The sequence below is a fragment of the Salvelinus namaycush genome, chromosome 17 (assembly GCF_016432855.1).
Source record: "Salvelinus namaycush isolate Seneca chromosome 17, SaNama_1.0, whole genome shotgun sequence".
Classification (NCBI taxonomy): domain Eukaryota; kingdom Metazoa; phylum Chordata; class Actinopteri; order Salmoniformes; family Salmonidae; genus Salvelinus; species Salvelinus namaycush.
In genome coordinates, this window is record NC_052323.1 from 2258873 (window position 1) to 2283623 (window position 24751).

The window sequence follows — 24751 nt, forward strand, 5'->3', positions numbered from 1 at the left end:
GCTAAAGACACGCACCTTCAGGCTAGTGCGGGGAACAACAACAGGGCACACTGGACTCTCAAAGCGTACTATAGGCCTGGTGCGTGGTACCGGCACTGGTGGTACCGGGCTGAGGGCACGCACATCAGGGCGAGTACGGGGAGAAGGAACAGTGCGTACAGGGCTCTGGAGACGCACAGGAGGCTTGATGCGTGGTGCCGGAACTGGAGGCACTGGGCTGGATACACGCACCACAGGGAGAGTGCGTGGAGGAGGAACAGGGCTCTGGAGACGCACTGGAAGCCTGGTGCGTGGTGTAGGCACTGGTGGTACTGGGCTGGAGCGGGGAGGTGGCGCCGGAAATACCGGACCATGCAGGCGTACTGGCTCCCTTGAGCACTGAGCCTGCCCAACCTTACCTGGTTGTATGCTCCCCGTCGCCCGACCAGTGCGGGGAGGTGGAATAACCCGCACCGGGCGATGTAGGCGAACCGGGGACACCATGCGTAAGGCTGGTGCCATGTAAGCCGGCCCGAAGAGACGCACTGGTGGCCAGATGCGTTGGGCCGGCTTCATGACATCCGGCTCAACGCTCAATCTAGCCCAGCCGATACGTGGAGCTGGAATGTACCGAACCGGGCTATGCACGTGTACAGGAGACACCATGCGCTCTACTGCGTAACACGGTGTCTGCCCGTACTCTCGCTCTCCACGGTAAGTACAGGGAGTAGGCGCAGGTCTCCTACCTGACTTCGCCACTCTCCCTTCTAGCCCCCCCCCAAGAAATTTTTGGGGTTTACTTACAGGCTTCCTTGCTAGTCGTGTACCCTCATAACTCCGGTTCCTCTCTCCGGTTGCCTCTGCTCTCCTAATCGCCTCCAGCTGTTCCCATGGGAGGCGATCTCTTCCAGCCAGGATCTCCTCCCATGTGTAGCAACCCTTTCCGTCCAAAACATCCTCCCATGTCCACGAGTCCTGTTTTTTTCTCCCCTGTTGCTGGTTCCTCACACGCTGCTTGATCCATGGATGGTGGGTAGTTCTGTCACGATCGTCTTCGTGAGAGAGAGAGGACCAAGGCGCAGCGCGTGAAAAATACATCTTCTTTTAATGAAGGAAAAACAAACACTTACAAAATGAATCAAAACAAACGATCGTGAAGCTAAACCTGAACTAAGTGCACACATGCAACATAGAACATAGACATAGACAACACCCCACAAAAGCCTACTGCCTATGGCTGCCTTAAATATGGCTCCCAATCAGAGACAATGAATGACAGCTGTCTCTGATTGAGAACCAATCCAGGCAGCCATAGACATAACTAGACAACATTACTCTACTCTGCCCCATACACATACAACACCCCTAGACACTACAAAACACATACATTCCCCATGTCACACCCTGACCTAACTAAAAAACATAAAGAAAACAAAGAATACTAAGGCCAGGGCGTGACACTAATTCAGGAATATGGACGGAGAAGTAGTTTTAAATGCAACGAGTGCTTTTCTTTCTTCTTCGTCTTCTTCTTCTATGGTATATTGGCGTTTGCACAATTTAGTGCGCCTTCTGCCACTGTGCAGGATGGAAACAGGATTCCCCCCAAAATGTAACAAACTACAAAAAAAATACTAATAAACTAAATCAAAAAATGTTCTGTAAAAAATAAAACCAATCTGATTTCTACACGGGGGAGCCTGGGAGTGCGGGTCGTCTTCAGATGTAAAATCCTTAAGTCCCAAAATCCTTTCTGCCGCAGCCACATGAATGTCCAGTTTCTCTTACTTCTTTGAGACTTGAGCCATACAGTTTGTAACTGTGGCAATGAGCGCCACAAAATCCACCTTTTTAACACACATGGTATCTTCTGGCTGGCAGCAAACACTTACTACAGTCTGTGGTGCATCTACTACCATACCTTCTCTAGCGTCACTTGTTTTCTCAACTCTTTTATATCGCCTCCGCATAGGAGATTCGTTAGAGCGGTCAAACTTTTGCCACCTCAATCTCCTTCACCCTTACAGGGCACTCCAGGAACTTGGGATCACAATTGCAACACCATCGTCCTTTTATACATCGTTCTTCAGCATACTCTGTCCCTCTGCACACACTTGAAACATGGCCAAATCCTTTTAAAATTGGTTTGAGGACGAAAGCTAATACAGCATATCTTACATAACCAAGCTTCACATGTACAGGCAGGTGCTCTTTATCAAAAAACAACAGAACCAACAAACTTTCTTATTTTTCTCCATTCACCCAGCGGGTCAGACGCCGGGCACCAACCACAGTGTCACGACTTCCGCCGGAGTCGGTCCCTCTCCTTGTTCGAGCGGCGCTCGGCAGTCGACGTCACCGGCCTTCTAGCCATTGCCGATCCACTTTTCATTTTCCATTTGTTTTGTCTTTGTTTTCTACACACCTGGTTTCAATTCCCCCATTACGTGTTCATTATTTAATGATTTCCCCCATGTTTGTGTGCGTGTTTGTTCTATTGATCAGGCTGTTACTGACGGCTGGTATTTTGTAGCAGGGTTTTGTTATTACGCCCGTTTATTTCGTGGTACCGGTATTTTTCCCGCACCGTAGTATTGTGTTTATACTGGTGTTATCTTGTATTAAATACCTTGTCCACGCATCTCAGCTCTCCTGCGCCTGACTCCTTTCACCAGTTACCCACAGCCTTGAATTCCCACAGCAGGAATTCTCTTCAGGTATTTAACCTGAACATACAGTACCAGTCAAAAATTTGGACGCACCTACGGTTTTTCTTTATTTGAACTATTGTCTACATTGTAGAATTATAGTGAAGATGTCATAACTTTGAAATAACACATGGAATCATGTAGTAACCCAAAAAAAATCCAAATATATTTGAGATTCTTCAAAGTGTAACGATAGTCTATATCGTCCTCCTCATCGGACGAGGAGAGGCGAGAAGGATCGGACCAATATGCAGAGTGGTTAGTTTCCATGGTAATTTAATAACACGAAAACAAATATGCGATACAAAATAACAAAATGAAACTACCGTGACAGTCCCGTGTGGCGAAACACTAACAAGGAACAAACACCCACAAAACACACGTGAAACCCCGGCTGCCTAAGTATGATTCTCAATCAGGGACAACGATTGACAGCTGCCTCTGATTGAGAATCATACCAGGCCAAACACACAAAACCCCAACATAGAAAACAACACATAGACAACCCACCCAACTCACGCCCTGACCATACTAAATAAATACAAAACAAGGGAAAACAGGTCAGGAACGTGACAGAACCCCCCCCCCCCCCCTCAATGTGCGAACTCCGGGCGCACCACCTAAAGCTCTAGGGGAGGGTCTGGGTGGGCGTCTGTCCGCGGTGGCGGCTCTGGCGCGGGACGTGGACCCCACTTTAACAATGTTTTTGTCCGCCTCCTTAATCGCCCCCGTGGCCTCCTCCTAACAACCACCCTCCATATCAACCCCACAACCCCACTGGGGCAGCTCCGGACTGAAAGGCAGCTCATGACTGGCAGACGGCTCTGGCTGGCTGGCTCTGGCAGCTCCTGGCTGGTTGGCTCTGGCAGCTCCTGGCTGGCTGACGGCTCTGGCTGGCCATGGCTGGCTGACGGCTCTAGCGGCTCGGGACAGACGGGCAGCTCTGACGGCTCGGGACAGACGGGCAGCTCTGACGGCTCGGGACAGACGGGCAGCTCTGACGGCTCGGGACAGACGGGCGGCTCTGATGACGCTGGGCAGGCAGGCAGCTCAGACAGCGCTGGGCAGGCAGGCAGCTCAGACAGCGCTGGGCAGGCAGGCAGCTCAGACAGCGCTGGGCAGGCAGGCAGCTCAGACAGCGCTGGGCAGGCAGGCAGCTCAGACGGTGCTGGGCAGGCAGGCAGCTCAGACAGCGCTGGGCAGGCAGGCAGCTCAGACGGTGCTGGGCAGGCAGGCAGCTCAGACAGCGCTGGGCAGGCAGGCAGCTCAGACTCTGGCTGCGCTGGAGAAGAGGAAGGCTCTGGCAGCGCTGGACAGGTGGGAGCAACTGGAGAGAGAACCCGGAGAGACAGCCTGGTGCGGGGGGCTGCCACCGGAGGACTGGTACGTGGAGGTGGCACCGGATATACCGGACCGTGAAGGAGTACACGAGCTCTTGAGCACCGAGCCTGCCCAACCTTACCTGGTTGAATGGTCCCCGTAGCCCTGCCAGTGCGGCGAGGTGGAATAGCCCGCAATGGGCTATGCTGGCGAACCGGGGACACCATTTGTAAGGCTGGTGCCATGTACGCCGACCCGAGGAGACGCACTGGAGACCAGATGCGTTGGGCCGGCTTCATGACACCCGGCTCGATGCCCAACCTAGCCCTACCAGTGCAGCACTGTACTGGGGACACTGTGCGCTCCACCGCATAACACGGTGTCTGACCAGTACGACGCCCTCTCACTCCACGGTAAGCACGGGGAGTTGGCTCAGGTCTCCTACCCGGCTTTGCCACACTCCGCGTGTTCCCCCCCCCCCCAAGAAATTTTTGGGTCTGACTCTCGGGCTCCCAACCACGTCGCCGCGCTGCCTCCTCATACCAGCGCCTCTCTGCCTTCGCTGCCTCCAACTCGGCTTTAGGACGGCGATATTCCCCTGGCTGAGCCCAGGGTCCCTTGCCGTCCAGAATCTCCTCCCACGTCCATGAGTCCTGGATTTTTCTCCGCTGCTGCTGCTGCTGTCGCTGCCCTTTTCCACTCTGCTTGGTCCTTTGTTGGTGGGTGTTTCTGTAACGATAGTCTATATCGTCCTCCTCATCGGACGAGGAGAGGCGAGAAGGATCGGACCAATATGCAGAGTGGTTAGTTTCCATGGTAATTTAATAACACGAAAACAAATATGCGATACAAAATAACAAAATGAAACTACCGTGACAGTCCCGTGTGGCGAAACACTAACAAGGAACAAACACCCACAAAACACACGTGAAACCCCAGCTGCCTAAGTATGATTCTCAATCAGGGACAACGATTGACAGCTGCCTCTGATTGAGAATCATACCAGGCCGAACACACAAAACCCCAACATAGAAAACAACACATAGACAACTCACCCAACTCACGCCCTGACCATACTAAATAAATACAAAACAAGGGAAAACAGGAACGTGACACAAAGTAGCTACCCTTTGCCTTGATGACAATTTGTAGAATTTCTTTCCTTATTAATGCGTTTGAGCCAATCAGTTGTGTTGTGACAAGGTGCGGGTGGTATACAGAAGATTTTGACACAGAAGATGATACAGAAGATTTGAAGTCCATTATGTCAAGAACCTCTCAAATAAGCAAAGGGAAACAAAAGTCCATCATTACTTTAAGACATGAAGCTCAGTCAATATGGAATGTTTCTTCAAGTGCAGTTGCAAAAACCATCAAGCACTATGATGAAACTGGCTCTCATGAGGACTGCCACAGGAAAGGAAGACCCAAAGTTACCTCTGCTGCAGAGGATAAGTTCATTAGAGTTACCAGCCTCAGAAATTACAGCCCAAATAAATGCTTCACAGAGTTCAAGTAACAGACACATCTCAACATCAGCTGTTCAGAGGAGACTGCGTGAATCAGGCCTTCATGGTCGAATTGCTGCAAAGAAAGCACTACTAAAGGACACCAATAAGAAGAATATACTTGCTTGGGCCAAGAAACACGAGCAATGGACATTAGACCGGTGGAAATATGTCCTTTGGACTGGTGAGTTCACATGATTCTATATGTGTTATTTCATAGTTTTGATGTCTTCACTATTATTCTACAGTGTAGAAAATAGTAAAAATTTAGAAACACCCTTGAATGAGTAGGTGTGTCCAAACCTTTGACTGGTACTGTACGTTATCATCCCTGAGATGACTCCTTTGATGGGTGCTCTGCTCTGAAGTTCAAAGCACGATACCTCTGTTGTCCCGATTTGTTTTGAGGCCCACGACAATCTTCCTTTGTTCTTCAGAAATACAATTAATCAGAATAAGGCCACTCCTGGTCACTCTAATAGACTCCACTTCTCCCAGTGCCTACTTCACCATTTCACACCTCAAATGGGTCTCCCACATATGCATCCTTACTCAACAAACTCATCCCAACAACAAACAATCCATTATCATTCATACACATATCCTGCACCCCAATTTTATACAATTTCACTTTTGTAAAAACAATTGACACTACTGTTGTCCATTCAGGACATTGATCTTCACCAACTTTGCTCAACTCGCTGCCTGATTCAAACTCTGTATCCACTTCCTCCATCTCTATCCACTGAGTTCTTTACCTCTTACAATACTTCAGCAGTGTGCCCTCTGCGGCCACAGATGGTGCACGTGAAGCCCCCTCCTCCAGCCTCCCTACCGCAGCCCCTCCCAGCTCCATGGGCACCGGAGCGGGAGTGCTGGAAGATGGAACCGACAGAGCCCCCTCTGGACGTCCGCGGGTGACCAGCAGGTTATCCAACCGGATGGACAGATCCACCCATTGGTCAAAGGTGATGGTGGCATCCCTGCAGGCCAACTCCCGTCGGACGTCCTCGCGCAGGTTGCATCGGTAGGGGTCAATGAGGGCCCTGTCGTTCCATCCTGCTCCAGCGGCCAAGGTCCAGAATTCCAGTGCGACCTCCTGTGCGCTCCTCGTCCCCTGCCTCAAATGGAAGAGCCGTATGGGGAGAAGGAGACGCGACGTTGGACCACTTCGAGGAGTTCACCCGCCGCTTCCGGGCTGTCTTCGACCATCCACCCGAAGGGAGAGCGGCGGGTGAACTCCTCGAAGTGGTCCAACGCCGCGTCTCCTTCTCCCCATACGGCGTTTGCCCACTCCAGAGCTCTCCCCGAGAGGCATGAGACGAGGGCGGACACTCTCTCCCTTCCCAAGGGAGCTGGGTGAACGGTGGCCAGGTATAAGTCCAGTTGTAGGAGGAACCCCTGGCACTGTGCTGCCGTCCCGTCATACTCCCTGGGAAGGGAGAGACGCATCCCACTAGAACTGGATCCGGACGGGACGGGTAGAGGTAACCCCTGTTGCGTTGGTCGAGGCGCTGGAGAGACTTCCTGTCTCTCCCAGCGGTCCATGGTCTGGACAACGCGATCCATCATGGCACCGAGATGATGCAGCATTGCTGAGTGTTCCTGGACGCGCTCCTCGACACCTCTGACCGGGGTACCTGCTCCTGCAGACTCCATGGTGGGTGTGTGATTCTGTCAATGGTGTGCGTACTGGGAGCGAAGTCAGGTGCAGGAGAGCAGAGCGTTGTGAACAGGCGCACACTTTATTTAGGCAGGAGAAACCAACAGACGGACGCCACTGCGTCGAAACCTCCATCCAATATGCCAAAGTGCAAAAACGCGCAAACAGTCACAATAATAAAGTACAAACAAATAAACATACCTCGTGAACATAAAACATGGAATAAACGCACACCAGAAATCAAAAATGACACGTAACACGAAACATTCACACACAAAGACATGAGTGGGAACAGAGGAATAAATACATGTAGTGTGATTGGAGAATGAAAACCAGGTGTGCAGGGAACAAGACAAAACGAATGGATAAATGAAAAATGGAGCAGCGATGGCTAGAAAGCCGGTGATGTCGACCACCGAATGCCGCCCGAACAAGGAGAGGAGCCGACTTCGGCGGAAGCCGTGACATCTACGTTATCTACTTCCCCAGAGTCAGATGAACTCGTGGATACCATTGTATGTCTCTGTGTCAAGAAGAAAGGAAGAGGTAGTTCTCAAGCCAATGCTAACTAACGTGGAGTCCTATCATTGCACTAATGCTAGTTAGCATTGGCTCATTGCCAATCCTGATGTATCCCTTTTATAGTAACTCTCCAGTCTTTCCATATTTCTATGAAATATGACCTATAATTAATTGCAATATGAGTGAATTTGTTTTCCTTTCCCAAAATGTTTTAATTAAGTATGTTAAAAAGCAGCTTTTCTGTGTTGGAATGGTGTGGGCGTACCCCAACAACAGAATGGTGTGGGCGTATACTGGTCTAATGCGAGTAGACCGCTCATTGGCCAGCTTATCCTCCTCACAAGGATGACATCAAATTCTATGAGGAAATAGCAAGCATTTTTGAGATACAAATCTGTTTGAGATACAAATTTGAGGTGGGATTTTAGAAGTGGGTTTTTTTTCATCAAATTTATGCTTTGGCCACATACGAGTATAGGACGAGTCAGTAACATTATTTAGGTATGAGTTAACAGAATATTAACTTTTAAAAGTAAAATTTTCACTGGAAGGTTACTTTAATAATATTATTACAAGTTGAACAATACTGCACGTGCCACAAACCCAATGATCCACGGAAGCCATCCATTCCCATTTTCTAAACAAAACGATAGCAACATTATGCACCTATTTAAAACATTGAACAAGTCAAGTCAAACAGTCCAGTTATGATACATACAGATGAGGACAATCTCACCGCTGGAGTTTTATCAAAAGTGTTTTAGTATAAATCAAGTCCTAGGAATCCACTTTCCCGTTCCACCTATATGTTAATATAAAACAAAATGCTTTAATATAACTGTAATCCCACTGCAAATTCTCCCAGACTGTTTAATAGCTCGACATTTCACATAACTGCTCAACTGATACTTGAATATCAGGTCCAATCTTCATTTGGCTGCATCTTATGACGCAGCCAAATGTTAAAGTTTGGGTTCCTTTCTGAGCCAAGGCCATTTTGATCAATGTTAATGGTTATTTACATTGCAGAGCCATACTTGCTGTGATCTTCTGTTAAGAATTATATCCCATTAAATCATTATTGCTCCACTATTTTAGAGCCTGGTAATAAGTGGGGCAGGTCATTTAAATGTCAAAAGGATTGTGTGTTAGCGACCATGTTATAGAGCTTTAACTAGTGTTACTGTAGTCACTAGACCATAGACCAGCATATGGGCATCAGACAGGGACATTGTAGTCACAAACACCAGAAAGAAACGATATTTTTCACAGGGCTTGGGTTATTTTTGCATTCAATCCCTTAGCAATCAGCAGACCCTCACATGTTGATTGGGAATATTAATCTTAATTGATTTCGTTGGCCACCTGCCTGTATCCATTAATCAACTCTCTCATTGGTACAGTATGGGGCGCTTTGATTCACCACCACAACAGACGAAGATGAACTCAGCAATAAATATTTCTCATTATAACACCACACTCGACATAAATATTAATAGCGTCGTTTTCAGCTTGTGGGCATGAATCATTTTTGTAGACAGGGAATTTTAACAGCCAGCCATGCATACCCATAAACAGTACATAAACAACCAGTGCACTAAGGTACAGCCAAGAAAAAAAGAAAAAATAATATCCAAGCCACGTATTCAAAGTGCCATTTATTCGATGTAGCTACTCACAGTACCTACGCAGCCTCTGTGGATGTACAAATCTTCATTTGAACTTGCGGTTTGTCAATAGCAATGTACCAACAATGACTCAGTGTTATCTCTGATCGTGTTTATGAATGCTTTGGCACTTTACAAATGTCAGCGTGGCGGACGCCGTTCACTGCAGTGGTGTATTTCTTGCATTGGTCATATGTTGTGTGTTACGTTGGACACGATGCTTTGAAGAATATGACATAAATCAATGTGATTGCATCAAGTGCGTATTGGCCTCAAATCTTTGTACTACAGTATTTCTCTTTGGCTTATAACACCCTTGCCACTGCATATTAAACCAATTTTAAAGGGGGGTGATGGTGTATTAAGCATAGATAAATGCTATTGAAAGGCTACAGGTATATGAAGCAGTAGTGATGCTTGGGTAAAATCACTTGGGAAGCCAAGCCAGGGGGGGAAAAGCAATATTACAACCTATGTGTTGTGATAATTGTATTGTTTAAGTAACAGAATAGTGGCAAAATAAATTCAACCACACCTTTTTCATCACAAAACCTGGAGAGCAACATCTATCCACAAAGCATCTTGCATGTAACAAACTGTTACATGACCTACAGCACGGTCAATCAAGTTAATGTTTCCCGAAATGTTCGGACTACCAAACAATTGTTGATTTATAACTACCGCAAGTCGCAAAGAAAACAGGAGCTGCCTCCACTATTCCAGCACCACTTCAACTTCAACATTTCAACATCATCAAATCCCCTACAATACATGACCAAAGTAGGTGGACACCTGCTAGTCAAACATCTCATTCCAAAATCATGCGCTTTCCACTAAATATTGGAACATTGCTGCTGGGACTTGCTTCCATTCAGCCACAAGAGCATTTGTGATGTTGAGTGATTAGGCCTGGCTCACAGGCCTGGTGCACGGTGGCATTGTCATGCTGAAACAGGAAAGGGTCTTCCCCAAACTGTTGCCACAAAGTTGGAAACACAGAATTGTCTAGAATGTCATTGTATGCTTTAGCATTAGAATTCCCTTCACTGGAACTGAGGGGCCTAGCCCGAACCATGAAAAACAGCCCCAGACCATTATTCCTCCTCCCCCAAACTTTACAGTTGTCACTATGTATTGGGGCAGGTAGCGTTCTCCTGGCATCCGCCAAACCCTGATTTGTCTGTCGTACTGTCAGATGGTGAAGCGTGATTCATCACTCCAGAGAACACATTTCCACAGTCCAATGGTGGCGAGCTTTACACCACTCTAGCCCGACGCTTAGCATTGCGTTTGGTGATCTTAGGCTTGTGTGCGGCTGCTCGGCCATGGAAACCCATTTCATGAAGCTCCCGACTAACAGTTCTTCTGCTGACGTTGCTTCCAGAGGCAGTTTGGAACTTGGTGGTGAGTGTTGCAACTGAGGACAGACGATTTCTACGCGCTGCAGCACTCGGTGGTTCCATTCTATGAGCTTGTGTGGTCTACCACTTCGCGGCTGAGCCATTTGTTGCACCTAGATGTTTCCACTTCAAAATAACAGCACTTACAGTTGACCGGGGCAGCTCTAGCAGGGCAGAAATGTGATGAACTGACTTATTGGAAAGGCGGCATCCTATGATGGTGCCACATTGAAAGTCACTGAGCTCTTCAGTAAGGCCATTCTACTGCCAATGTTTGTCTATGGAGATTGCATGGATGTATGCTTGATTTTATACACCTGTCAGCAACAGGTGTCGCTGAAATAGCCAAATCCACTAATTTGAAGGGGTGTCCACATATATACTGTATGCTTATATATACTGTGTATATATATACACTGCTCAAAAAAATAAAGGGAACACTTAAACAACACAATGTAACTCCAAGTCAATCACACTTCTGTGAAATCAAACTGTCCACTTAGGAAGCAACACTGATTGACAATAAATTTCACATGCTGTTGTGCAAATGGAATAGACAAAAGGTGGAAATTATAGGCAATTAGCAAGACACCCCCAATAAAGGAGTGATTCTGCAGGTGGTGACCACAGACCACTTCTCAGTTCCTATGCTTCCTGGCTGATGTTTTGGTCACTTTTGAATGCTGGCGGTGCTCTCACTCTAGTGGTAGCATGAGACGGAGTCTACAACCCACACAAGTGGCTCAAGTAGTGCAGCTCATCCAGGATGGCACATCAATGCGAGCTGTGGCAAGAAGGTTTGCTGTGTCTGTCAGCGTAGTGTCCAGAGCATGGAGGCCTGCTGGAGGTCATTTTGCAGGGCTCTGGCAGTGCTCCTCCTGCTCAAAGGCGGAGGTAGCGGTCCTGCTGCTGGGTTGTTGCCCTCCTACGGCCTCCTCCACGTCTCCTGATGTACTGGCCTGTCTCCTGGTAGCGTGTGTGTGTGTGTGTGTGTGTGTGTGTGTGTGTGTGTGTGTGTGTGTGTGTGTGTGTGTGTGTGTGTGTGTGTGTGTGTGTGTGTGTGTGTGTGTGTGTGTGTGTGTGTGTGTGTGTGTGTGTGTGTGTGTGTGTGTGTGTGTGTGTGTGTGCGAAAGTAGAAAAAACACGTTGACTCACCAATGCTATCCTCCTCTCTTTCATGTTGCCAAAACAGTGTAGGACTCTGTCATACAGTAGCCTACACACTTTTCGTTTTTGTTGTCCTGGTTAAAATGCTTGCTCGCTAGCCTAACTTCCTTTCATGGGCAATGATGAGCCACTACATCTAGCTACATATTGAACTTCAGACCAGGGGCACAAAGTATGAATTCATGGTTGGATCAGAATCACTGTTATAATCATTGCCCAGTATCGAGAATTAAGTAGAACCAGAAGTCCAAATCTCTATCTCCATCTGTGGCTAATTTAGGAAAGGGCCAATTTTAGCTAGCTTGCTAACCACTGGAGGACAACAAAATGAGATACAACAATTACGTTTTTTTTTGTCAATGACGTTTGGCTTTTGTTGTGATGTGATTGGTGTGAAGCCAAATCCAAACTGGCGCCAGGACCATTCACCGTTGAGCTCGCTCAGATCCTTTCAATGCTGATTGGCTATTATTTTACTGTTTTTATCAAATGGAGGCCAAATGCTCGCTGGCTTCCCTTGCATTCAATGCTACGGCGGCAACAATATCATACTCTTTTTGATCAGACAGCATCAGATAGATGGGCTACGCATAGAGACAGAGGGGCGCTGTTTTGCTCGCTCGCATGTTTTCTCCGGTGCCTCTTGTGAATTGAAGGAAAATTATGAAACACAGAGACGAAAGATACATTATTTAGGTTTTTATATTTCTTTATTGGTAAAGTTTTTGGGGAAGCCTGCCTTCCCTTGGCATCCATGAATACACGTCACTGATATTAAGCCTATTGAAAGGCTGTAGATTTGAGCTATTCAGTTAAGTTGCCCCACCCTCATGTATTATTGGTTAAATGACCTGTCAGCTAGGCTGAGGATGTTTCTGATTGGTCCTGTGTCTCCAGGTGTACGACCAACATTATAAGGCCGTGCTGGACGGCATGGAAACAGACAGCATCATGGAGATTGACCCCACCCACCGCATTGAGATCTTCAGGATGGGCAACGGTAGCAATGAGGTCCTCGAGGTCCATGACTTCAAACATGTAAGTATTGACAAAATACACATTATGTACAGTATACTTTATGCATACTTCATTTACAGTCACTTTTTTATTATTATTATAGTTTTTTTGCAGAATGATTGAATTTGTGTTTGAGCCCTTTCCAAATTGTTCTTATATTGTGTAAAAGCATTTCTGTTCTCCTGAAATCATATCTTCTTCGACAATACCCTGCACTCTCTCCTGTTTTTTTCTCTCTCTCACACAGAAAAAGCTGATGTGACAATGCGTGTCATAAATAATACTAAATAACTCATAACAAGAGCTTTCAACTCCCTCTCATACACCATCCCTTACCCAACACGCACACACACAAAAAGTGCTTTCTAGAACCTAAAAGGGTTATTCGGCTGTCCCCATAGGAGAATCCTTTGGAGAACCCTTTTTGGTTCCAGGTAAAAACCTTTTGGGGTCCATGTAGAACCCTTTTCAAGAGGGTTCTACAATCTACATGGAACCCAAAAGGGTTCTACCTGAAACCAAAAATATTTATCCTATGGGAACAGCTGAAAAACGTTTTTGGAACACTTTTTTTCTATACAAAACGAAATATCTAATAACAAGAGGTCTCAGTTACGTCTCACACTCATACTCACACGCAAGCACTTGCGCGCGCACACACACACAAACATACACGGAAAGCACGCATATTGCTGGTTCCTCCTCCATCCCATCCAGTCTGAATTATCCACTTCTGTCGGTGAAGCAAATTCACTAAGAAAATGCATTTGATTCCGAGCACTGCCACGGGTGATGGCGAAACAAGTGAGCGAGCGGAGTAATTCCAGCCATTTTGATTACAAAAGAAAAGAAGAGAGTGGAGGAAAACACAAACCTTATTATAAGTTATACTAAGTGTTAGCTGAGGGGGGGGGGGGGGGGGGGGATTGAATAGACTTTTTAAAATAAAGGATGTTTCAAGTCATTACAAATTCAAAAGCCACCTTAAAAACCATCTCCGTCAAGCTCAAGGGCTGTGAATGAGGAATTGAAATGGGCAGATAATGTCGCTTCTTTTGTTCAGGTTAATACAGGGAACATGCTGCAGGACGAACCTAGGGAACAAGAAGTGGAGATAAGAATACCAGTAAAAGACAGGACTGGCAATTCAAGCATATTCAACAGTAATGTATTAGAATCATTATGGTCACATAGTGCAACTACCACCAACACATCTAATGTATTTCAGTGTAGCTCTTCTAAAAAAGATATATATTTTGATGCAATTCGATGCAAAAGACAGCATCTATGTATTTTGAAGGTTACTCTCTTTTGTTAAAAATGATATCTGGAACTAGAGTAAAGCTCTAAATCATTCCTATTACACAATGAATTACTTTCGAACCATATCAAAATAAGCAATAATACAAGAATACTTTTCAAATAATGATGTAGAATTAATTTGGGGGAAAGAGTATAGATGAGAGTAAGCCAGAACCTTGCGCTTGACATCAATACAAACTTGTGTTCTACAAATTGATTCAATCTAAGACACTGATCCTTTTTATGTGAAGTCTTCCAGGTTACCTTTATGAGCAACACACAGTTCCTCGTCATATCAATCAAGATTCTATACTGCAATTATCTGCTTTACATTTAGTCGTTAAATAATCTATATTTTCCTTAAACGACATACTGTTTCTCAGATATTCCAATATTGTTTACGGCAAGCGACATTAATCCTGGGTTGTGTCCATGAGGCTCAAAACAGAGGGAAATGGACTGAAAGAGGAAGGCACTACCTTAAGTTGTCCAAAAACAAACGATAATTTATATTGTCCGTTGTGAAAAGTTTTTCCAGTTTTGTGCCTTAAATGTGCACGACCCTGAACACGACTGTGAATGAAAGGAAATCACAAACAGAGGTTCAGCGACTCAGAGATAATATTTCATGGCATGGGTTTAGGGCCCCCTTTAACAGGAGCCGAGGGGAGAGTGTGGAGTTAATAACTGATCATTTATTAAAGGTAGAACGAGCATCCATGTTTGTTTCCTCAACACATTACCTGGGCTGACACTCACAAGATGCTAGATGCGGGAAGAGATGGTAATATAGAGCCCAAGTGACAATGATTAGTACAGCGTCCCCTAACCTTTCTCTGCAATGGCAATGCAATGAGCCCTCCAATCAAATCATTGTTCAGTTGGAAAGCTTAAAGCTATCAGTATACGTGTAGCATGTTTAATCAGGGATGAATAGCGAGCCGGTATTCTGACATTATTTTATAAACCTTGCATCCTTTTCCCATTTATTATCCCCATAATGATGTGTATTTTCTTTATTTTCTGGTTGACCAACTCCGTTAATCATTGCGTCACGTCACGAGATTGTCCTTTTTCTCTCTCTGTAGTGGCGCTCGCCGTTACAGTAAAATACACCGGGGCTCATCACAATAAAGTCAGGCATAAACATTATACGTCTGTGTCGGCGACTATTATTGCGGCGTTTTAAAGACAATTACAGACAAAGGGATTATGACAGGCTTCATATCATGTCGTCGTGTGTGACCTCTAAAGGCAAGTGGAATAGAACTACGTATTTCCAAGTTAACGCTAATTTAAAGAAGTCAGAAAGGTTATTAGAGCTCTACGCCATGGAGATGTAATTAAGTTATGATTGAATCAAGTCCATTTTCATGCCACCACTTACCGTGATACAATGTTAAGGCGAGCGTGGCCGGTGAAGATCCAGCACTCTATTCTCACATGCACATGACTCAGGTAGCCCTAGAGACGGCACGAGTTACAATCTCATATGCTTTCGTGGGCTTTCAGACTTATTCCAGCAGAACTACTTAGTCAAACAGATAATTGCACACAAAGATAATTAACAGATATGTCTGCTTTGTTGAAATAGGCTTTCTCCTGTCGTCGTCAAATTGAAAAGGCCCTGCATTCCACAAGGTGGGGGATCATCAATGGAGCTGAAAAGAGTGGCTCTTCACTAGGCTGCACAGATTAAGAGAGTGACAGGAACCTATGACTGACTAATTCAGCGGGGGCAGCCTCCGTAGAAACACTGGATGCATTGCAAATATCACCCTATGCCGTATACAGTAACTTCCGAAAGTATTCACACCCCTTGACTTTTTCCACATTTTGTTGTGTTACAAAGTGGGATTAAAATGGATTTACATTTTTAAAAATTGTGTGAACAATGTACACAAAATACTCTGTCAAAGTGGAAGAATAAATATGAATCATAAAACACTGATATATCTTGACTAGATAAGTATTCAACCTCCGGAGTCAATACATGTTAGAATCACCTTTGGTAGCAATTACAGCGGTGTCTTTCTGGGTGCTTCTCTAAGAGCTTTGCACATCTGGATTGTACAATATTTGCACATTTATTATTTTAAAAAATCTTCAAGCTCTGTGAAGTTGGTTATTGATCATTGCTAGACAGCCATTTAAGTCTTGCCACAGATTTTCAAGCCGATTTAAATCAAAACTGTAACTAGGCCACTCAGGAACATTCAATGTCGTCTTGGTAAGCAACTCCAGTGTATATTTGGCCTTGTCTTTGCCAATGACAAGCATACCCATAACATGATGCAGCCACCACTATGCTTGAAAATATGAAGAGTGGTACTCAATGATGAATTGTGTTGGATTTGCCCCAAACATAACATTTTGTAATCAGGACAAAAAGTTAATTATTAATTTTGCAGTATTATTACTTTAGTTCCTTGTTGCAAACAGGATACATGTTTTGGAATATTTGTATTCTGTCAGGCTTCCTTCTTTCACTCTGTCATTTAGGATAGTATTGGGGAGTAACTACAATGTCGTTGAACCATCTTCAGTTTTCTCCTATTACAGCCATTCAACTCTGTAACTGTTTTAAAGTCACCATTGGCCTTATGGTGAAATCCTTAAGCGGTTTCCTACCTCTCTGGCAACTGAGTTAGGAAAGACGCCTGCGTCTTTGTAGTGACTGGGTGTATTGATACACCATCCAAAGTGTAATTAATAACTTCACCGTGCTCAAAGGGATATTCAATGCCTGCTTTTTTTTAATCCATCAAGCAATAGGTGCCCTTCTTTGCGAGGCTTTGTAAGGTCCCTCAGTCACTGCTTGACTGAGGGACCTTGCAGATAATTGTATGTGTGGGGTACAAAGATGAGGCAGTCATTCAAAAATCTGGGTTGAACACTATTATTGCACACAGTGAGTCCATTGAACTTATTATGTGTCATTATTATTAAGCACATTTTTTATACAGTGGGGCAAAAAAGTATTTAGTCAGCCACCAATTGTGCAAGTTCTCCCACTTAAAAAGATGAGAGAGGCCTGTAATTGTCATCATAGGTACACTTCAACTATGACAGACAAAATGAGAAAAAAAAATCCATTGTAGGATTTTTAATGAATTTATTTGCAAATTATGGTGGAAAATAAGTATTTGGTCACCTACAAACAAGCAAGATTTCTGGCTCTTACAGACCTGTAACTTCTTCTTTAAGAGGCTCCTCTGTCCTCCACTCGTTACCTGTATTAATGGCACCTGTTTGAACTTGTTATCAGTATAAAAGACACCTGTCCACAACCTCAAACAGTCACACTCCAAACTCCACTATGGCCAAGACCAAAGAGCTGTCAAAGGACACCAGAAACAAAATTGTAGACCTGCACCAGGCTGGGAAGACTGAATCTGCAATAGGTAACCAGCTTGGTTTGAAGAAATCAACTGTGGGAGCAATTATTAGGAAATGGAAGACATACAAGACCACTGATAATCTCCCTCGATCTGGGGCTCCACGCAAGATCTCACCCCGTGGGGTCAAAATGATCACAAGAACGGTGAGCAAAAATCCCAGAACCACAAGGGGGGACCTAGTGAATGACCTGCAGAGAGCTGGGACCAAAGTAACAAAGCCTACCATCAGTAACACACTACGCCGCCAGGGACTCAAATCCTGCAGTGCCAGACGTGTCCCCCTGCTTAAGCCAGTACATGTCCAGGCCCGTCTGAAGTTTACTAGAGAGCATTTGGATGATCCAGAAGAAGATTGGGAGAATGTCATATGGTCAGATGAAACCAAAATATAACTTTTTGGTAAAAACTCAACTCGTCGTGTTTGGAGGACAAAGAATGCTGAGTTGCATCCAAAGAACACCATACCTACTGTGAAGCATGGGGGTGGAAACATCATGCTTTGGGGCTGTTTTTCTGCAAAGGGACCAGGACGACTGATCCGTGTAAAGGACAGAATGAATGGGGCCATGTATCGTGAGATTTTGAGTGAAAACCTCCTTCTGTCAGCAAGGACATTGAAGATGGAACGTGGCTGGGTCTTTCAGCATGACAATGATCCCAAACACACCGCTCGGGCAACGAAGGAGTGGCTTCGTAAGAAGCATTTCAAGGTCCTGGAGTGGACTCGCCAGTCTCCAGATCTCAACCCCATAGAAAATCTTTGGAGGGAGTTGAAAGTCCGTGTTGCCCAGCAACAGCCCCAAAACATCACTGCTCTAGAGGAGATCTGCATGGAGGAATGGGCCAAAATACCAGCAACAGTGTGTGAAAACCTTGTGAAGACTTACAGAAAACGTTTGACCTCTGTCATTGCCAACAAAGGGTATATAACAAAGTATTGAGATAAACTTTTGTTATTGACCAAATACTTATTTTCCACCATAATTTGCAAATAAATTCATAAAAAATCCTACAATGTGATTTTCTGGATTTTTTTTTCTCATTTTGTCTGTCATAGTTGAAGTGTACCTATGATGACAATTACAGGCCTCTCTCATCTTTTTAAGTGGGAGAACTTGCACAATTGGTGGCTGACTAAATACTTTTTTGCCCCACTGTATATATAATTTAGGCTTGCCATAACAAAGGAGTTGAATATTTATTGACTCAAGACATTTCAGCTTTTAATTTTTTATTAATGTTAAAAAAGAAATACAAACATAATTCCCATTTGATATTGTGGGGTATTGTGTGTAGGCTAGTGACACCAAATCTCAATTGAATCAATTCTAAATTCAGGCTGCAACACAACAAAATGTGAAAAAGGGGTGTTGATGCTTTCCGAAGGCACTATCAAGGGAAAAGGGTGCCATTTGGGATGCCACTGCTGCTTCGCCCTGGGATACATCGCTTGGCTTTCCTGCTTGAGACATCCTCTCTATCAAGTATTGTTTAGCCTGGAAGAACCCTTCGTTTTTTACTCAATCTCTTCTGAAAGTGAGGTTTGTGTTGCGGGAGCTAAATTGTCTTTGAATGTGCTGTAATCTAGAAGGAGGTAGAAGAAAAGAGGTAGAAGGAGAAAAACAAAGATTAAGAAAATCAAAAGGCACCCTCATTAGGTTCTAACTTCTGTTAGTTATTAAGAGCTTAGATTTTTCTTCAAGGGACTGAAGAAACGTTTTTGAAAAATGATATCGCCCCATCGCTATGCTGTTCCACATCGCAGACAAAATAATAAATGATACGTATCAAAATGTTGTGTTATTCCATCGCGCTTTTTCCACTCAAAGGGAATCACAGGTATCCGGTTCGCCAAACATCAGAGGTGTTACATCAAGACCCAGACCAGGGAGCTTCCCAAAGTGACAGAGGTGGCGACCTTGAACACGGAGATACTGGTACAGTATGAATATCTGCATCTCTCTGACTCAGTGTGTGTGTGTGTGTGTGTGTGTGTGTGTGTGTGTGTGTGTGTGTGTGTGTGTGTGTGTGTGTGTGTGTGTGTGTGTGTGTGTGTGTGTGTGTGTGTGTGTGTGTGTGTGTGTGTGGAGGAAAATATGTATTTTGCAGGGGTAGTAGGAATAAACAGAGAAGACGAGTCGGGGGAGCTGCGCTCAAACACTCACCCTGACCATCCGCTCTTCTCCGCCCTCTCCCGCTGAAGTATAAGCTCTGTCTCCAGCACACATGAAACCGTCTGAAAGCTGCCCACAAACCCACCAACCCCCTTTGTGGATCACATCAAATGGTGTTTGCTGTCAATCTTGAACTAATATATATTTGTAATCATACTCCTCCAAAGGCTTGACCAAAATAGCCTAAAGGGGTAAGTGTGAAAGAGAACGTAAGAGAGGGATCTGAGGAAGAGGTATAAGCCGTTAAAGGGTGCGTACATTACTTCGAGCGATTCATTTCACTTCTCCTGGCCTAAGAGCTGTATATGAAGTTCGGCAGATGAATGCCTCACAAAATATTTTCAGCCTCTACCATCCTCCACTCTCATTTACATTTTACAGATGGCAATTACCAGCTACATCATTAAAACAATGTTTAAATGTTGCTCCATTGTCATGTTAAGTAAATCCCAGATATCCCTTTCTGACTTTAGGAACACAAGCTGTTTAGACGGAGAACCAGGCTGCATCCCCTTCTCTCTCATCTTTTGAATGTCTGGTCCCTGTTTACAGAGAGTAATTGTCCAGCCTACTACTTTAGCTCATACTAATTAATATACAGTTGAAGTCGGAAGTTTACATACACTTAGGTTGGAGTCATTAAAACTCGTTTTTCAACCACTCCAAAAATGTATTGATAACAAACTATAGTCTTGGCAAGTCAGTTAAGGCATCTACTTTGTGTATGACACAAGTCATTTTTCCAACAATTGTTTACAGACAGATTATTTCACTTATAATTCACTGTATCATAATTCCAGTGGGTCAGAAGTTAATAAACACTAAATTGACTGTGCCTTTAAACAGCTTTGAAAATTCCAGAATATGATATCAATGCTTGAGAAGCTTCTGATAAGCTTATTGACATAATTTGATGTTGTCACGTTCCTGACCTGTTTCCTGTTGTTTTGTATGTGTTTAGTTGGTCAGGGCGTGAGTTGGGGTGGGTATTCTATGTTGTGTGTCTAGTTCGTCTGTTTCTGTGTTCAGCCTAATATGGTTCTCAATCAGAGACAGCTGTCAATCGTTGTCCCTGATTGAGAATCATATAAAGGTGGCTTGTTTTGTGTTGGGGATTGTGGGTGGTTGTTTCCTGTCTCTGTGTTTGTGTTCTGCACCAGATAGGACTGTCTCGGCTTTCACGTTTGTTATTTTGTTATTTGTTAATGTTCATTGTTTATTGGTTAATTAAACATGTTGAACACTAACGGCGCTGCATTTTGGTCCTCTCCTTCATCCCAGGAAGAAAGCCGTTACAGATGTATTTCAAGGCCTACCTTCAAACTCAGTGCCTCTTTGCTTGACATCATGGGAAAGAAATCAGCCAAGACACCAGAAGAAAAAATTGTAGACCTCCACAAGTCTGGTTCATCCGCAAATGGGTCTTCCAAATGGACAATGACAATGCATACTTACAAAGTTGTAGCAAATTGGCTTAAGGACAACAAAGTCAAGGAATTGGATGTGGCCATCACAAAGCCCTGACCTCAATCCCATAGAAAATGTGTGGGCAGAACTGAAAAATTGTGTGAAAGCAAGGAGGCCTACAAACCTGACTCAGTTACACCAGCTCTGTCAGGAGGAAAATTTTAATAAAAACAATATGGGGATGAGGTAGGTAGATTGGGTGGGATATTTACAGATGGGCTATGTACAGATGGGCTATGAAATATACATCTCCAGCTTCAGCGATTTTTGCAATTCGTTCCAGTCATTGGCAGCAGAGAACTGGAAGGAAAGGCGGCCAAAGGAGGTGTTGGCTTTGGGAATGACCAGTGATATATACCTGCTGGAGCGCGTGCTACGGGTGGGTGTTGTTATCGTGAGCAGTGAGCTGAGATAAGGCGAGGCTTTACCGAGCAAAGACTTATAGATGACCTGGAGCCAGTGGGTTTGGCGACGAATATGTAGCGAGGGCCAGCCGACTAGAGCATACAGGTCGCAGTGGTGGGTGGTATAAGGGGCTTTGGTGACAAAACGGATGGCACTGTGATAGACTGCATCCAGTTTGCTGAGATGAGTATTGGAAGCTATTTTGTAAATGGCATCGCTGAAGTCGAGGATCGGTAGGATAGTCAGTTTTATGGAGGGTATGTTTGGCGGTGTGAGTGAAGGAGGCTTTGTTGCAAAATATAAAGCCTATTCTAGATTTAATTTTGGATTGGAGATGTTTAATATGAGTCTGGAAGGAGAGTTTACAGTCTAGCCAGACACCTAGGTATTTGTAGTTGTCCACATATTCTAAGTCAGAACCGTCCAGAGTAGTGATGCTAGTTGGGCGGGCGGGTGCGGGCAGCGAACGGTTGAAAAGCATGCATTTGGTTTTACTAGCGTTTAAGAGCAGTTGGGGGCCACGGAAGGAGTGTTGTATGGCATTGAAGCTCGTTTGGAGGTTAGTTAACACAGTGTCCAAAGAAGGGCCAGATGTATACAGAATGGTGTCGTCTGCGTAGAGGTGGATCAGGGAATCACTCGCAGCAAGAGCGACATCGTTGATATATACAGAGAAAAGAGTCAGCCCGAGAATTGAACCCTGTGGTACCCCCATAGAGACTGCCAAAGGTCCGGACAACAGGCCCTCCGATTTGACTCACTGAACTCTGTCTGAGATGTAGTTGGTGAACCAGGCGAGGCAGTCATTTGAGAAATGTTACGACCGTGTGAACCACAGAGTGGTTAATTAAAAACAAAACAGATTTTGCTGCTGCCCAGCTCAGCCAAGCTGCGGGCTATGTGAATGTGGGCTCAGTGGTGGACGTCTGGGGCCTCAGATTCTCAGAGGTGAGATGAAAACAATGCAGCCGGTGGTGGAGCTGCGAGTGGCTGATAAGGAAATAAAGCACCCAGGGAGTAGAACCAGGTGACAAACATGAATTGTTTGCCGCCGGTATCTTCGGCCATTTTCACTTTGTTCCTCATATGAAATGATGGGAGGCTGTAATCCCTGAGCCTTCCCTAGTATCCCTCCAGTCTTGAAGCTGATGAAATTCCCGTTGTCCTCCTTCTTCAGACAGTAGAACAGTGTGTTATTGGATCTCTTCTTCCTCCTCAGGGTAACCACTTAATATGTATTGCCACAACCAACCTCGCTGGCAAGGAAACCTCCCACTCAGATAAGAAAAACACAAACAATTGCCAAACAATGCATGGAAAAACCACAGATTCTTGGAATTATATGTAGGTAGGTAAATGTCATATGACTAAAACAAAAAGTTGTGTGTCATTTTGAACATGCGGAGCATTCACATTTTTAAAAGTGTGGGTAACACTTTACTTGACACCCAGCGTCATAACACATTATGACACGGTCATAACCATGTCATGTGTCATAGCAGCTGACATAACTTGTTATAATATGGTCATAAAACACTGTCATGACAGATATATTTACACCTGTTGTGACATATAGTGTTATTTTATGGCTGGTTATGACACCTACATAAGAGTGTCAAAACCCACAAAACCTACCACACAAGGCGAAACATTCCATTACACCATAGCTTATGTCGCAACATCGTTATACAATTATTTATTTTTTTGACCATGTGAAATTATCATTGTAATTGGCACACATTGATGTCAGACATGCACCTACCCCAATGCTCTGTTGCTAATGACTGGGTTAAATGCAGGAGCAGATATCAGGAGCAGGTCAAGACACACTCTTTCTGACTGATGACTGATATACGGTTGAAGTCGGAAGTTTACATACACCTTAGCCAAATACATTTAAACTCAGCTTTTCACAATTCCTGACATTTAATCCTAGTAAAAAGTCCCTGTCTTAGGTCAGTTAGGATCACCACTTTATTTTAAGAATGTGAAGTGTCAGAATAATAGAGAGAATTATTTCTTTCAGATTTGATTTCTTTTATCACATTCCCAGTGGGTCAGAAGTTGACATACACTCAATTAGTATTTGGTAGCATTGCCTTTAAATTGTTTAACTTGGGTCAAACGTTTCGGGTAGCCTTCCACAAGCTTTCCACAATAAGTTGGGTGAATTGTGGCCAATTCCTCCTGACAGAGCTGGTGTAACTGAGTCAGGTTTGCAGCCTCCTTGCTCACATACGCTTTTTCAGTTCTGCCCACAAATTTTCCATAGGATTGAGGTCAGGTCTTTGTGATGGCCACTCCAATACCTTGGCTTTGATGTCCTTAAGCCATTTTGCTACAACTTTGGAAGTATGCTTGGGGTCATTGTCCATTTGGAAGACCCATTTGTGACCAAGCTTTAACTTCCCGACTGATGTCTTGAGATGTTGCTTCAATATATCGACATAATGATGCCATCTATTTTGTGAAGTGCACCAGTCCCTCCTGCAGCAAAGCACCCCCACAACATGATTCTGCCACCCTCGTGCTTCATGGTTGGGATGGTGTTCTTCGGCTTGCAAGCCTCCCCCTTTTTCCTACAAACATAACGATGGTCATTGTGGCCAAACAGTTCTATTTTTGTTTCATCAGACCAGAGACATTTCTCCAAAAAGTACTATCTTTGTCCCCATGTGCAGTTGCAAACTGTAGTCTGGGTTTTTCTGGCGGATTTGGAGCAGTGGCTTCTTCCTTGCTGAGCGGCCTTTCAGGTTATGTCGATATAGGACTCGTTTTACTGTGGATATAGATACTTTGTACCTGTTTCCTCCAGCATCTTCACAAGGTCCTTTGCTGTTGTTCTGGTGTTCATTTGCACTTTTCGCACCAAAGTACGTTAATCTCTAGGAGACAGAATGCGTCTCCTTCCTGAGCGGTATGACAGCTGCGTGGTCACATGGTGTTTATACTTGAGTTCAATTGTTTGTACAGATGAACGTGGTACCTTCAGGGGTTTTGAAATTGCTCCCAAGGATGAACCAGACTTGTGGAGGTCTACAATTTTTTTTT

General features: G+C 44.6%; 1 pseudogene; it reads left to right on the forward strand.

Annotated features, from left to right (window-relative positions):
- Nucleotides 1-24751, forward strand: part of LOC120061861 — a 124081-nt pseudogene that overhangs the window by 90140 nt on the left and 9190 nt on the right.